The sequence below is a fragment of the Meleagris gallopavo genome, chromosome 13 (assembly GCF_000146605.3).
Source record: "Meleagris gallopavo isolate NT-WF06-2002-E0010 breed Aviagen turkey brand Nicholas breeding stock chromosome 13, Turkey_5.1, whole genome shotgun sequence".
NCBI classification, from domain to species: domain Eukaryota; kingdom Metazoa; phylum Chordata; class Aves; order Galliformes; family Phasianidae; genus Meleagris; species Meleagris gallopavo.
This window is the reverse complement of record NC_015023.2, coordinates 6,858,429-6,875,436: the sequence shown is the minus strand read 5'-3', so window position 1 is coordinate 6,875,436 and position 17,008 is coordinate 6,858,429.

Sequence of the window (17,008 nt, the reverse complement as noted above, 5' to 3'; positions counted from 1 at the left end):
GGGGGGATTTGAGTTGAACCTATGCAATTTTGTACTAATGTAGAAAAGATGAATGAGTAATAAACGTCATTTCTCATATTACATGAAACTAGGGAGCAAACAGTGAAATCACAAAGCAGTAGGTAACAGCCAACAAAAAGCACGAAAGCATATTTAGATGATTCTTTTTTAATTGAAACACCATACAACAGTTGGAAGTGAAAACTGCATATGCGTTTAGAAGATGCCTGGAGAAAATTCAGGCAAGAAACGTCCATCAAGGATTATTAAACATGAAAATGCAGATGTAAATAGCAGTTCCTGAACTCCAATGAAGACAGCTTCAGCCTTATGTTGCTTTTTTTGTTTGTTTGTTTGTTTTTTTGGTGGTTTTTGTTTTTTTTTTTTTGAAACATCTGCAGGAAACAAGATGTTAAGCTAGATGTCTGCATGTAGCACAGCTGCTGTGCTTTTATGGACTGAGAATGGCAGCAGCAAAGTCAAGAACTGGAACACAGGAATACTTGTTCTACTCTAATCACAGCTAGAGGGATCACAGAATATTTTGGTTTCCAACCTCACCAAACATACTGGGAAATTTTCACTGGCTGAGAATTTTGCTACGCTGAGAAACCAGGCATGTGTAGTATGAATTCTGGCAATCCCTATGAGGCAACGAGAGGGTGTTAAGCCATGAGAAATATATATTTGCACATGAAAATTGTTAGCAGTACTGCTTGTCTTTTCCCTAGAGACAGCTCCATTGCAACAGTCTTGGAAAACGCATGCACACACACACACAGAAACAATCAATAGGTACACTTTGAAAGCCTGTTATACCATGTTGTGCTCCATGGATTTTGATAATATCAATCATAATTGAGTTAGATATAATCCATCTGACTTTCAGTGTGCTGGGGTCAGCAGGGGACGCAATGCCTCACTTCACATCAATTACCACATATAGTAAGATGGCGGTAAGCAATTCCATTTGATAGTTTGCAGCTATAAATAATTATATGGCAATAGCAGTAAAGTTGGCTCTTGGGCACAATACAGAATCATGAATTTTCATTTACTTATATCTCAGAAGCTGTTAGGCCTACCGGTTTGAAATGTGAACCTCTGATTAGGTATATCAGTCTTTACATTAATGCAGTATAAGCAGCTGAGAGTGCTTTTGAATGAACATTTTATGCTTTCCCTTATTTTATATGAGAATATTTTCATTACAAATAGGAACAAACAATACATAAAGACTGATTAGAAACTGCTATGACAAAACAAACTTGGTCTCACGTTCTCTTAATACCACGTTCCATCCTTCATCCTGTTTAGGGTCTGTTCCACACAAGCCTTGGTGGAGTTTCAGTAAGATACTTTTTACAGTATGTATTTTTGGTAACATAACCTATGTAAAAATAATGCAGCCATGGCTTTGGAAGGCTCAGGTCACAGCCTGCAGAGCAGAATCTTGCAGGTCAGAGAACTAGTGTTTAGCAGCATGAACTGAACTGCAATCAACAAGGAGCCTGATTTGTGTTCTAAGCTGGTGTTTAGTAGCATGATCTGAACTGCAATCAGGGGAGAACTCAGACCATTTTCTAAGAGGAGCAAATGGATAGTTTCCAATCTCATTAAATAAAATATTTGTAGCAACTTAAATTAGATTGGAAAAGACCCAACATTATTTTTATGCGAGATCTTCAAAAAGAACTTCAACACTTCAGAGGAGACACCAGCACAAGAATATAAGGACTCTAATAGAACTTGCACTGCAGAAGAGCATAAAAGGCATAAGAAGTGAAACAGAAACAATATCTGAAAAGTCATTCTTATGTGACAAGTAGGTATCCTACATCTTCTTTTAAAATATATGCTTTTCCATTGACTTGTTCACCCTGTAACAGGCTGCAACACTTGTGGATTGCTGTTTCTATTTCTGCTACTGTAATGTTTCCCAGAAAACTGCAACTCATCTTACAAGAAAGGTGTATTGCTTTGATGTGTCACACGTTAGTTTCTTGATATCACTACTCAGAAGACTAAAGCATATGGGATAAAGTAATAATCCCTAGGCATAAATATTACTATAGAATATGGTGGCCTTATCACAAACCTGATACACTGTGCATCATCCCAGTTGGCACTGTTTTCCCTGTAATTACATCATCAATCCAATATTATACCCCAAAGCAGGTATTTCACCATTTTCTCACAACTGAACACTTTAGCAACTATCTCCCGTGCTGGCTTTGCATACTTTGTGTTTGTTTCACATTTTCTTCTTCTCCTAACTCAGTCACAGCCAACGGTCAATTTGAAGATCTGGCTACCCGGCCTGTTGTCATACCTTTGCATATTCATGAGTAAAATCTTTCCACATCCACATGGCAAACCTTTCAAACTGTCATAAGGAAGAAATAATCACTTTTTCTTTAAAACCTAACAAAGGCCACCAGAGCTGTGTTCTTTGTATAATAGTTAACATTGTCACTAGTAATCAATTTATTTTACTGGTAAAGACAGTATTCTCATGACAAGTCAAAGACCTTTGGAAACAGTACATCTGTGCCTGCTATTTAAGCACACACAGACACAAAGAAGCAGAATATATTAGAAACAAAAAATATGTCAGCTTGTATAATGGTTCCATTGTTTGCTCCACCAGAGAGGGATTGTGCCATAACATATGACGCTGAATGTGCTTTTCTTGTTCTTCAGCCTTCATAATCAAGTATTTGATGCAACCATTCTAATCACACGGAGAAGATGCGGATGTTAGTTGTCCGTCCTTTCATTGCTGTCCCTGCTGCCACAATAAATGTGTTTTTATGAATATTACAAAACCTAAAGAGCAAACCGATGGGTTTGTGTGTTTATGTGCTGGTTTTAATAGCAAGCCCTTTGCTTCACACTCATCTGAGTACGAGCCCACACCATAAGAGACTGAAGGCACATTACTGTAGCGTTCAGCAAAAGACACCTGTACTGTGACTTGCTCATTGGGCTGCTTCGTTATTTTGCACTAGATAAACAGGTAAAGAAAAGACAGGGAGACTATAGCACACACCCACAGCCCCAGGCAAACATACTAAATTCCTCTGTCTAGCAGCACAGCTGCATGCAGACCTGTGTAGCACCTTCTAATGAGTAGTGCCCACAGTTTACAGAAAGATGGGTTTCTAGAGGCGGAGAAAGAATTAGAGCAGATAAGTTCATTCATTTATATACTACACTTCCTCCTGAGCTGGAGAAATCTGAGGTGCAGCTCCAAACACAGTGACCTGAAGCAACAGAAGCGACCCTTAATTACACAGCACTCTAGAATTATCCAGCACCAAAACTCCTCAACCTTTCACTTCCCACACAATCGCTTATCAGTGCTTGATAAAGAATGGTAAATAGCTGCACACAAGAGAAGGAGAAAGGCAGAACTAACTATTAAGAGGACTGTGATTTGTGATTGAGGCCAGGGACAGAAAGGAGTCCCCTGGCAACCGCAGGCACACTGCAGCAAGTGCTATCCTCTGCTGACAGGCAACAAGCCGCTGGACGAGCCTGGCTCTCCTCCGGCTGTGCACAGCTCTGTACTAACTGTCAAATACTGCTGGAAAGCTGCTAAGTTTTCCGTTCTTGGAAAAAGGGGCCCTCAGTAAGACAAACAGGACTTTCGTTTATCACAGCTCAGTTTGCTCTAATCCAGCTACACAGCTTGACTTTCAGAAGCAGCAGCCTCCATCCTAGTCCCACCTACAGTTCCGTGCCTTGTGCAGCTGCTTCTGGGTTACAGAACTTTCCAGATACTTGCTCTGTGAAACTTATGTGTATCTTTCCCAGGTCATTTGGTAGAAATAGAACAGCTCTTTTCTGCCGGTCTGGACTTTGTATGAAAGGATGAGGCACACAGATACTCTTTTATTTTCCTTTCCTGGACCCTGTGCTGTGACACGAATGTATCTACATGAAAATATGGCGTGTGGTTAAGCACACAGGGCTTAGAAAAATCCATGGCTATCATGTTAAGTGCTTCACACTTTTTTTCTTCTGGAAAACAAGTAGACTGCGTGCTTTGTGTGCATGTGAATTAGCTACTGCAGAAAACTACGGTGCACCAGAATCTACCTTACACCTCTACTAATTAAATTGAGAAGACTAAATATTGTACGCTGCAGCACACAGCCTCTATGAAATAATGAAATGTATACTCAGAGAATTAAAAAGGTTTTTCCCAGATCCATGTGGCCATCACTGTCTGGCACAAGCAGAAGGAGCCTGCAGTGGTTACTATAATGGCTGAAGCTTCTTGGGACCCATTAAAAACCTCAGCAACCCTTCCCCCAGAAACTGGACATTGTAACAAAATTCCTACATCTCAAAAGCCCATACTATAAACAGAGATGAAATTTGAATATTCAAACCTTCATCCCTCCTGCTGAGCACAGCTGAGCCTGCTGCAGCTTAACTTCAAAGGCAAGAGGGCCATGAGAAAGGAAGCACAGCCTTACAGTGATTCGAGTCAGCAGTGGTGCCTGGTGAAGCTATATGACTATTGTGTGTGCTATTAAACAGAACCATAACGTACACAGCAGATCTTCAGTTTTGGAAAAACAGACTCAACATTTGGCTGTTCTCATGTCAAACGCACCTATTAATTACTTAACTGTTAATTTGCGTTTCAAAGGGTCAAACCAATTCTGAGTACATCACTGCCATGTTATAACTTACTGGGGGTGAGGGGACAATTCAGGCTATGCAGTGAGGGGAACACAAACTTCACATTTGGTTTTACAGAAATCACTTGGTCTGGACACAAGAAGCAAGCTTGCACTGCAATAGCTAAGACTCTGGGGAATTAAAAATGCTCAAAGATTTTGAGATCCAACTGCAGTTTCCTAATATTGCTCAGTTCTGATTCTACGTCACCTGTATGCCAAGCATGTGCTCAAATCAGTTGGCAGTGGTAGGTTTCACTGACCTGATGGTGTTCTGGTTTTCCTCTTCCCTGTCTCATTCTTTGAAAAAAATGAATCTTTCCCCCACAGTAGTTTCCAATCTTTAATGTTTGAGATTTGGATTGCAGTAAAGCAACACCCTCTTTAAGGGAGTAGGATAAAAAGATATCTTCATCTTACTGTGGCTTTCTGCAGACGCCTATAGACCATATCCAGCACTTCCATCCAGCAAGTCAATGAAGATACTTGCTTGCAGTCTTGCACACTGAAGTTCATCTCTAACAAACAGACATGAAGTTGCCTGAGGCACAGCCTGTACAAGCACCTCTGTTTGAAAGGAGTGACCAGACAGCTCCCACTTAAGCTGGATGCTGTGCAGAAAATTATTTGTCCATTTGTTACTACTGCCACTTTTACCATTACAATTGCTAATTTTTGCTAGTACACAACTTGCAGTGTTTAAGATGAACCATGTAGTAACTACAGAGCAGTCAGTGGGTAGCATTGCTGACGTCCCTGGCAGAGCTGTTAAGAGTTGCTTTATCTCACAGTAAGATTGATTTATTTATTTTTTTTCCTCGCTTTTAAAAACACCACCTGAGCTTAATCTCTTTGGTTTGCATAGTGGATTTACTTGTTTCTTCTTTTATCCTTAACAGGAAGGCACATATTTATCTTTCAGTCACTTACAATTTCTCCTCTCTCTCTCCGAGTTCTCAGATTGATTCCTGTTATGCCCTGTTAGCTAACACTTTCTAATTATCTCTACTGCAAGCTAAAGATAAAATTATAAGAGAATTTGTGCAATCTGTGGCCAAAGTATCTCAATATGCCCTTGTCAGCCTGTAATAGCATCATTGCCTCTCATTGAGTGCAGTGGCTCTCTGAAGTCTAGATGGTAGCAATGGAAATACAGGTTGGTAACACATTGATGGGTCCAATTTTTCACTGTCACTGAAAGCATTTTTATTAAGTAGATATGTTAAAAGTGAAAGGTTTGCAAGAGCATGCAGCGTGCCAAGTTGCAGTTGGGAAAACCAACTTAACATTGAAAGCAGGAGCAGAAATCTATCCTCATGGGTATCTTAAAAGAATACAGATCCGTGATTAATCACACTGGCTATTGTCATGTCATAAATGTCATCAAAAGCTCAGCATGTATCTGGCAGTAAAAATACCTGGCTGTTATTGAACGTAAAGTGAGGCAACAACAATAGTTTTCTATGGTTCAGCACATTGCTTATTTCATCTAGTCACTAGTTAGGGACTAGGAAAAGTAGAAGCATGGAAGAAATATTCATTTCAGGCTCCAATTCTGAAAACTTTTAAACCTTAGTCTCATTTAACAGAGCACTTCTATGTATGAATTACTCCTGCACAGCTATGTGCGCACTCAGGCACTTAAATATTTACTCAGTAAACTGTCTAGGTGGCACTCATCTTTGACAGTAAATGTTACATGCAACAAAACTGAGCATTCATATAATCAAGAAAGATTCTTTAGCAGAGATTATTTTAATCAAGAAACAGGCCAAAAGTTCAAGATCTGACACAAGCAGACATATAATAACAAATCTTTGCCCTAGTACAAGTGAATGCATGCTTGCATTTAAAGGTCTGGGGTTGTGCCAAGGAAGACAGGTATCTGCTTTTTTTTTTTTATTGCAATTGCTAACTACCCTATTTGTTTTCTCATTTATCCTTCCAAGACTAAATACTACAAACTGAGTGCCCATCAAAAGCTCTGCTCTGTTAACAGATCTGATAATTGCTATCTCTAATGGAACTTTGAAGGCTGTGGATCAAAGAAAATCTTCACCTGTATCTTGTCATCTCTGTCCTGAAGAGACACTTCCTCATCGTGTTCTCAACATTTGCTAAGACAGTAAGAAAGAAAAAGATTGGCTGGAAAGATTGGGAGGGAGATTGCTACTGTATAATTTATAGAGATGCCAAAGCAACTTAAGTTTTTGAGCTAATTACAGACATCGTGGTCTTGAGATGATTAATACAGTTATATTATGCTCAGCCAGCTACTTGTGCAATGAGAGATTAAATATTTATTTTAATTACTACTTATAAAACAAATTTGTTCTGAAGGTGCTGTTAGTGCATTTACAAAGCATGTTTGATTTCAGCTCAGCTGATTAAAAAATTGCAGTTAATTAGATTAGCAATATATCATAGTTCTCACTAATTCAAAGCCTTCCTGGTGATCCTAGCAGACAAGGCAAGGGTAGAATGGGTACGAAGAGAAGACATTCTGATCAGACTCTTTAAGGAGCCCCATCACAATAGAGGATGAGACCTGTGCTGATGAGAAACCTGCCCTGCTACTGACCATGCAGGTGTACACACAAGGTTGATACACCATTCCACTCCTATTAGTCTTTTGTGGATTTCCTTCACAGGGTGAATTTCTATTCCATTAATACCCAGCAGTCTCAGATGTAGAGACTATCAGCACAATATATCCAAAATTTCCAGTCTGTCATTAAATAAAGATACATTTTCGCAGAGTGAAGCTCAGCTCCATTCACTTATTCCTGTGAGGCTATGCTCATTTTACTTCCTTAACCTTTTGAATACTAAGTAGTGTTCTTCTTTTAGTAACATACCACAAAAGACAGATGTTCTACGAGAGCAAAGAGGTAGGAGTAAATATCTTTTTCAGTATTCACAAATTAGTTATATTTTTAGTAGATGAAGACATTAAAAACTTGCAATTGCGAATGAGCAGCATTCAGACTCCTCACATGATGTCATTTCAGGGTATCTCAGATACCTATTTTAAAAGCATATTTAATTTGAATGACAAAATAAATATTTCCATATGAAAAGACACAGAATTACATAGTCAGGAATAAACAATGTTTTACTTGTGTTCTCAACTGCCTCAAAAGAAAACACAGCTTTAAAAACGGGAGTCACAATTCTTAAAAAATAAGAGTTAGTTACATTTTGCAATAAATCAGTCAAGGATAATACCTACACATTCAAAAACTCATCGTGGTTGATTATAGCTTAAAGTCCAAGCAAATCTACAACATGAAGGGGGAGTGAGAACCCAGGAATATATGCAAATACAAAATATTGCCAACTGATACAGAAGGCTTTGTTTTCAAAGTACATGGAATATGTTGCAAAAGGAGATACCCTTTCCTATGAAATTAAGAGGTACCTCTAGCATCAAGCTGTTTTTACAGAGAATCTCTCTCATTGTTACTTGATTAGTGACTTAGAACTTGCTTTTACATATGAGTATTATTTCAGTGTAGCTGAAATGAATATTCACTATTAGGCATAGGTTAGCTGAAGAATTCATGATCAATTCCTACTATAGACTGCAAGATTTGATGAGTACACGTTGCATTAAAAATAAACTAAAATTCATTTTGGCATTATTTCCTTCTTGAATAAAGGGGGGAAAATGAATTTTATAATCTAAATAAGCCTGTTATGTTTCCCTTGCTAAATAAATCAAACTGTTCTGATAAAAAAAAAAAAAAATGAATAACTTCTGTGTATCAGCAAAGTAAAGACTGTCTATGGAAAAAATAAGCCTTTTCCATTTGGACTGTGCTGATAACGTTTATTTTTCTCTTCCCATCTGGAAACCCTGTGGGTATCATGAGAATTGTAGTGAAGCTGATTGGGGTCATGTGTGAGGGCACTGGGATCAGAGCCAATGTCACGTCCAGCCTCCTGCAGCTTCAAGAGCTCCCAGAGAGAGTGTAAGTACAAATCTGTGGCATATTGGGAAATGAGGGTGGTAACAACTAAGGTCAGTGGCCAGAGTGTTTCAAACAGTCTTGGGAGCAGTGATCAGTTCTTAACCTGCAGCAGATATATTGAATGGAGTTTCAATAAAGAATGGTGGTGTATCCTGCAGAAACGATGCTCTAATCCTGTTAGTTTATGAAATTTGGGTACAATCATAGAAATACATGAAGCTTACAAATTGCACATAGAACGCCTTCTGTCTTCATCTAGCAAAGAAATTAGAACAGATCTCTTGCTTCCTATCTATTTGTTTAGTAGCATTGCCATCAGTATTATATCAAAAAATGAGCTTTCCATTCACAGAAATAGAGATGTAAAAGCAACAGATCTATAGCAGAAGTGTCCCCACACTACTCTTGCAATGCCTCTCAGACTGAAATTATGTGGAAAATGGGTCAACTGTCTGCAGTGTATTTCGTATTTTCAGTTTTATGTGAGATATTTGTATTGTACAGGAACCGCAGAGTGTTATGTCAATTTAGTGAGGACAGTAGAGAGCTACCAAGCTTAAACGTGCTCCTTAATGTCACACAGTGAGTGCTGGAACCCAGCCTCAGCCTCAGTTCTAGCTATTCACTGCTATCTTGCTTATAAAGGCTAGTTCATGAGCACTGGTACAACAACTGTGAAAACAACTATTCATCCATAAACAAGCCTACCAAACCTAGCCCGGGGTGGTCGGTGTCCCTTTGAGGTAGACTGGCTAGCAGAGTAGGAGTGAGGCGATCAAAGCTTCCACTCCAGAGAGCACATTCACTGCTCCCCCAAAAAACAAGCTCAGGACATTCTCCTTTGCGCTCTGCATTTATTTCTGCCCTCCGAGTACATCTACAAACATGTGCTCCTCAGGGAATTTGGGCCTGTGGATGTCAAGCCCATGAATCCCACCACATTTAGGTACAAGACATTAAAGCACACAACTCATCCAAAGTGGCAACTGTTATAGGCAAGCCAAACTGCAACTCTTTGAGCAAAACCCTATATATACAAGATAATGAATGCCTAATAACTGAGATGGAATTTTAGGGACAGTCAGCCACATTCTCTGGCATTTTAGATCTAGCTCTTTAACAACTAATGGTACACACACACACACACACACACACACACACACAGCTTCTCAAGAGTACTGGCTGCAGACTACCACAGACTCATTTTCATCTTGATTAACAAATGGCTGTGTCATCTTGCAGAAGGACACATCTTTCTACCGATAATAGTTTGAAAACTCCAGTTGACTTTACTCCATTTTGTGCAGACAAACTTGAATTCTCTGGGTTAAGGAGTCTGACTCCAAAGAGGGTACATTTCAAATTTGTCTTCCACTATGCGAAGACCAACCAAATGCAACTGTTCCTCTTTTCAAAAAGATAAATGGTTTCATTAGATGCATGTTGGCATAGGATGCTTTAGGTAATCTGCCTTGTCTCACATCCATCTCTGAAATTAGTCAAGTGCTCTTAGTTTTTCAAAAATCCATTGTGTGATTGATGGTTTGTCACTGCACACTTTCACACATACGTATGTCTATGTTTCTACATAAACATAGAAGGAAGAAACAAATCAGTCTGTTAGTCTGCCATTTCTACTTTTCACCTCCTTTAAAATTCAAGCTGCTGAAGATCATAGACCACGAACATCTTCATGAATATCATGCACAGATCTCTCCCTAGATCATCAGCAAAACTGCAATGTTACACTTCAGTGCTTCAATAGTAGATGCAATAGGGCTTCTAAAGAGAAGTGTGGTATGCTTCTATTCAAAACTAGAGTGCTCTTAATCACCTTGTAAATTACAGTAACTACAATAGTCTTCAAGAATAAAAAAAAGTACCTCATGATAGTATATTAAAATATTTCTCTTGGGTTAATGAACTCCTTACAGTGTTTCAGGATTTCTTTTTAATAAACAATAACTTAATTCAAGTATTTTCTTACCCAGTTTTTGCATGTAAGATAACTGAAAAACAGAACATGTAGTATTTAGTTTGCACTCCAATTCATAGCATGTGAGATTCTATTGGTTGTATCAGACTTGAAAGTGACACATGGCTACCGAACCTATGTATGAATTGGTATCTGATCAGTAATTTTTTCCCCTCATTTGTTAGGTATAGAAAAATTTGACAAGGGTCAAAACACTTTTCGCATATATGAGCCAACTAACCAACCTCAACCTACTCGGAAATGCAGTTAGCACAAATGTCATGAGTGCCAATAACTTAGAAATGCTATAACATAGAGCAGAAACTCTGCTTCTAGGTTTTACTAATTCTAGAACCAGTAAAGAATATTTGAACAATTTTCAAGTTGTTGCAGCTCTTCATGCATAAGTGGGTAAAATAACAGTAATAATAAAATTCAGAATGTACAATTCACCTGGCAGCAAGCTTTTGATTTCAACAGCCTTGTTTTCTCTATGAAAGGCATCCTATATTTATAGAAGATCTTTCTACAGATTATAGGAAGTGCCTGATTTGTTCTTCCAATGCACATGAACTTCAATGCTTCCAGTGATGAAAAAAATTGCATTTTTACATACAATGCTGAAGGAAAAAAGATAGATGCCTCTAAGGAGAGAAAGTCAGGGCCAGCCTGCATTTGAACGAAACTTCCCAGTAAAAATGTTTCAGTCTTCTGCTATTATAACCAATGTAACCAGACCAGTAAGGTACTGCTGCTCACACCACTGAGAGGTCCATGGGCCAACATGAACCTGCTGAAAACTAGCTGCTATGAACAAATTTTGCATTACGCACGGGAACTCAGCCATAGCAGTGGTGTGTGCTGGCTTTTCTGCACAGACCAAGCACACCCAGACAGCCGAGATCTGCAGTGCCAGCTGCAACTACCCCAGGGAAAGAAAGCCAGTATCCACACTGCTTTAAAATATTTATTCCTACACAAGAAGCCTGCAAAACACATTTTCTCGACAAACTGTAGGTTCTCCATTCTATCACTGACCTGTTTTGTACCTTTAAGCTATTCTCTTCTGTTCTGAGTTTCTTTTCTCCCCTCAGTTCTTCCCCACCTCCCTCTTCCTCTCCCCCAGCTAATATGCTGCATCTTATTTCATGCTGTGACACTATTAGTGGAACCTAATCTCCTTGCTGAAGTAGACTATTAGTGTTGGTTGGGGCCACTTATGAGGTCATACACTCACACAGCACTTATCTGAAGTAAAAGCCTTGTAACTAATGAGGAAAAGGTAACGTGCCATCACCCTGCCCACAGCTCTGCAGCACCCGAATTCCACTCATTTGTAGTGAGACAAACCCTGAGCAGCCCAAGCACTGGGTTGTGGTTTTTTTTGTTTTGTTTTTACATGACAGAAGCCATAGCCCTTAAGTGACTAGGATGGAATGAGAAGGGAATAAACAATTAGACAGGGCTGCTGGAACAAATCCTCCTGTTTCATTTTTCTTCACTTGTCTCAGCGGGAGTAGTTTTACCTCCTATTGACACCCATTGTGCTCTTGGCTGCTCGCTATGATGCAGCTGTTTTTTTAATGTCTATCAACCCTCTGCCTTTTTACGATACAAAAGTGACTTGTTAATACAAATGTTGTTGAAACCTTAATAACAATAAGCCCCAGTTGTGATCAATGATATTGCACCTTGGCAGGGAGTGTTTCAGTGCTTATGGATTCATTTAGAAGTCATATGCAAGGGGCTGTGTTTTCTTATTTTAAAAATTTAAGCATAAGAAATATGCCTGTTGTATTAGATTGACATTTCTAACCCTACTGGGTACAGTAATACTTATTATATAGTTCTACTGCTTCCTGTGATACCTACTTATTCTCATATCTACCATTTTTTCCTCTGCTCTGGAGACTACATTTAAACAGAAACTCAGTCCACCAATGAAACTCTCAAATACAAGTTACATTCAGTCCTCTTAAAAAGGCACTTTGATTCACCTGTATTTCTCCAGAAGTACCTCTGAGGCAAAACAAGCAACCACATGATTCTCAATTACCTTTGATGCATCACTAAACAAAACATTATCACCACCTAAATCCCAGCTGAGCCGTCACTGCACTCACTAAGTAGTGTGGTAATGTCATTTCAACAAGGACATTATCCATGAAATTTGTGTACAGGAATGGTCATACCTCAAAATACCATTGAGTTCCAAAGAAAACTACAATTGTCAAAGGCTAGAGTGTTTCTTCTTTCCTCTGTGGCATCATTCCATGGGTGTTGGTATGGTAACGTAAAGTGATAGTAGATAAAAAGTGGATCAGGAATAAGAAGTTTAGTAAAGACACTCATACACGCAATTCATAGTATCCCTAGAAGATTGCCACTTTCAGATGGTAAATCTGAAAGGGCAAGCAAGTTTTATTCCTCAAATATTCTTAGTTCTTTATCAGGTTATTCTACAGCATTCTCTACATTGTCCATTCAACTAGAGACACTGGCATTAGACTATGCAGGGATCAGTTTGCTCTAGTGAATAAAAGATTTTGGTGTTCAAAACAAAAAAGCTGAATCATTCAGAAAGAGCTACACAACTACTGTGATTTTAAATAGTCGAACTATGTAATACAGCTGCTTTATACTCTGAGAAGTATTTCCGGTGTTCTAGGGTCATATTTTCTTCTATTCCAGATCATTACACTCCTGCATTAAACTGGTCACCACAAATTTCAGTTAATCTAGCAAACAATTTCTTATTAGAAAATTATCAGGTTGCACTACACAGTTTTAAAAATCCACACAAGTATTAGCCAGAATTTTGATAAGGGACGACCACAAAAGCAGGATTAGCTTATATTACCTGATTTAGAAGTCTTTGGATTTCATACCTCAGCATTATGAACAATAGGGCCTTTTTCAAACCTTTGGTTTATGCTAGGACTCTGAGTCACTGAATATTTTATGGTGTTCAATGAACTACAGCATGAGTCATTCATCAGCTTTAAAGTATTTTTGGAATTGTGATATTTTGCTTAAAATTGCAGAAAATCAAATAACAAGTGATAAAGATGCAGCGATTGTAGATTTAATAAGATCAAGTGATAGAATCAGAGCATATATACATCACTATAAAAATTAATTTTAGGAAAAAAAATAGGTTTCAGAAGGAAACATGAGATTCAACAATGAATTGTTAGAGCGTTATTGTATTCTGAACAGGATCCATTTTAGTGGAGCTAGTTATAGTTGCCAAAAAGTTCTTGCCTCAGATGCTGTCCGTGCTTACAATACTTATTTCCATGCTCTACTGCAGCTTTTAATTCCTACAGCACTCTGCAGACATTCATAATGTTTATGACCATGAACTGATAAAGAGCTTGATCATAGGAACATGAGATATCATACAAAAATGCACGATTCAAAGCTAATTAAAGCTGGTGAAGTTAGCAAAGAAAAAAATCCCCTTGAAAAGTGTCAGTCCTACTATAATCTAGGATACAGAAGACTACTGCCTAGTGCTAAAGAGTAATTATTCCTAGATTTAACATAAGGTTTCTGTTCTTTTGTTTTGTTTTAAGTAGTGTATAAAGCCATTATATATCATAAATGACAGATTCAGGACCTGACTCATCAGCAACACTGGAGGATAGAGAAAATACAAGACACTTTATACCAAGTCACATGAAGAGCAGTGCCAGAACTCAGAGCTCACAACCTTGTGCTTATGATGACCATCCAATACTGCTTTTCACAAAGGTTCAAGTAAATGACATTTAGTCATGGTTCTCTTAAGCAGCCATCAGTTTTGGCTTTTAAGCAAGGCTGAATGAAAGCCATTTGGATTGGAGAAATAATGGAAAGGATTGTGTCAAAATCTGGAAGTTTTTCCTCTATTGAGAGCCAATGTTCTTGTGTCACAAGACTTTGTCTGAAAGAGAAGGCTTTCTTAGATGCATGACTGTGTTGACACTCTTATTCTTGCCGAGAGTGGCTTTTCTCCTTTTTTTTTTTTGGAAACTCCTTATTAAGCAGTATAAACTAAGTCAAATAAGAATGGACTCATGGGGCTTTTCTGGATAGAACTAACAAATTTACACTTTAGTGAATTCTGAACAAGCCTTCCCTGAATACACAAGATCTTAGCCAGTGAGAAGTTCACCATTTCTCAAATTAAAGCTTGGTCATTTGTACATCACCTGCAATGGGAACAAGAGAAAACAATCAAATTGGTTCCAACTGACCTTCACTGTTACCAAGTCAGATGGGTGGGGATGAGGGATCTGCTTTTTCTAATGTGAAGCTATGGAAAAGACAGTCACTTACATCAGTCGAGCCAAAAGGATTTTAATACCCTTCCCTGTAGTGCATCCCCAAATGTGCTAATGCTAAGGATTGCCATGCAAGCAGCAGATCTCTTTCCATGCAGTTTTGGGGGCGTTGCAGAAAGACTAAAGCCTGTGAGAGTTCAGAGTTCATGATACTGGTCATTCGGGTTTTAGTATACAATCTTGCTTAGTAAAAAGGTATCAACAGCACCAGAAAGAGGTGTTTTTTCCTTCATATAAATAAAATATTTGCTCAGAATACTATGATTTGTCAAGGTCAAAAAAATGTTTCATATCAAAATGTTTAGAACAGGCCCTGAGTTCAAATGAGAGTAAGAGTGATAGGGTCAAGCCTCCCATCATCAACAGAAGATGTTCAAGACAGAGAACCATTCCATGTCTGTGTCTTCATTGGTCTGATATGGTTGTATAAAACAGTATAAAAGCATTGTACTTGTAAGTAAGTGATAACGTAACAATCATTATACAAACTACTTTTTAAGAAAAAAAAGTTCTAAGGACTCTAATTGTCTTGACACACACCCAAAAAATTATCTTTGGAAAAGAAAATGTCCACACAGCATCAGTATTATTATCAGTATTTAACTTACATTTTAAAAGTTTGCCTGTCACTTGAAAATATGCAGTAGCAAGATTGTTGTTTGGAACTCAAACTCCTTTCTGTCATGCATGAATGACAGATGCCAGTTGCAGTAGTTTTCTATTCTCCTTTTCTAGAAAATCTAAATTGTGCACCCCTAAGATAAGGCTGACTGCCCACCCAGATTCACAGCTACAATAAATAGGACTTCAAACAAGAGTTGTGGTAAGGAAACTTGTAGGAATTTATTCTCCCATTTCAAGATTTAGAAAAGTGGCTGCTTTAAAAGTCAAGAGGTTAACAAAAAAAAAAAATAAAAAAATAGGGCACACTACTTCTAGTGCTAGTCCTATCAAAGGGCAGCACAAATTAAACAGCTTTCTACCAAAAAGTAAAACAATGGTTATAAAAGACAAAGAATTAATCTTTTGTTATCATTTTGGAAGAAAGTTGCCTAAATTTTTACTGACGTTATTTTCTGTGAGCAGATGTAAGAAAACATTCTCTAAACCATAACAGCATTTACTACACTCAGCCTAGTCCATCACAGTCATATCATTCACACTTGTTTCAGGTATGGGCTACTTTGCCTTTAATTATATTCCAAGCACATGTATACGTATCAGAGCTGTTGGGGTGTCTATTTCTATTAGTTTAACAAGCCCTGGTATTAATGAGATTGCTTTATAATTGAACCTTTTCATGGGTCCCTTGGTGATGAAATTATGCTAATCTGAATTTGCAACCACAAGGCATCCATCATACTTGATCAAATATGAAACATCAACAGGGATATGCTAGGAGTATAAATGTGCAGTTCATTATTACAGAAATGAACCAACGCTATTATTTCATCTTTATATTTCTGTGACTTAAGAAGGGTGAAGACAGAGTGTATCAGACTTCCACTATGTGGCAGCATGGTCCACTTAACAGAGCATGAGCTTGTAAATATTTCGAAATCTCAAGGCCTGACATACCCTGTGTGCATGAGAGAAAAAAAGCTTAGATATATTTCATCTGCTATGAATCACTGTTGTGGGAAACACAGATACCGATCTGTTACATACCTCTAGAGGAGAAAAAGCATCTTATTTTCCAACTGCTGTAATTGTTCACTTCTAAAGCTCGTAAGGTTTGTGGATCACCAAGGGTTTTAACTGAGAAACATATCTCTCAATGTCTGCTGTGGAATGATTTATATCACTTTTTTTTTATTATTATTATTTTTTGTTAAAGCTTAAGTACATAAGATCTGATATACCTACGCTTGCAGAAATAGCTGGATTTGCAGAGTGCCTGTGTTCCTGCAGGTATCACTCGCCACCTATAGTCATGGCATACTAAGAAAAAATACCAGGCCACTTAATGAACAACACAAGCAAGTATAGAACTGTCACGTTGTAGGTATCCAAATAAGCAAGCTTTTTTGGTCACTT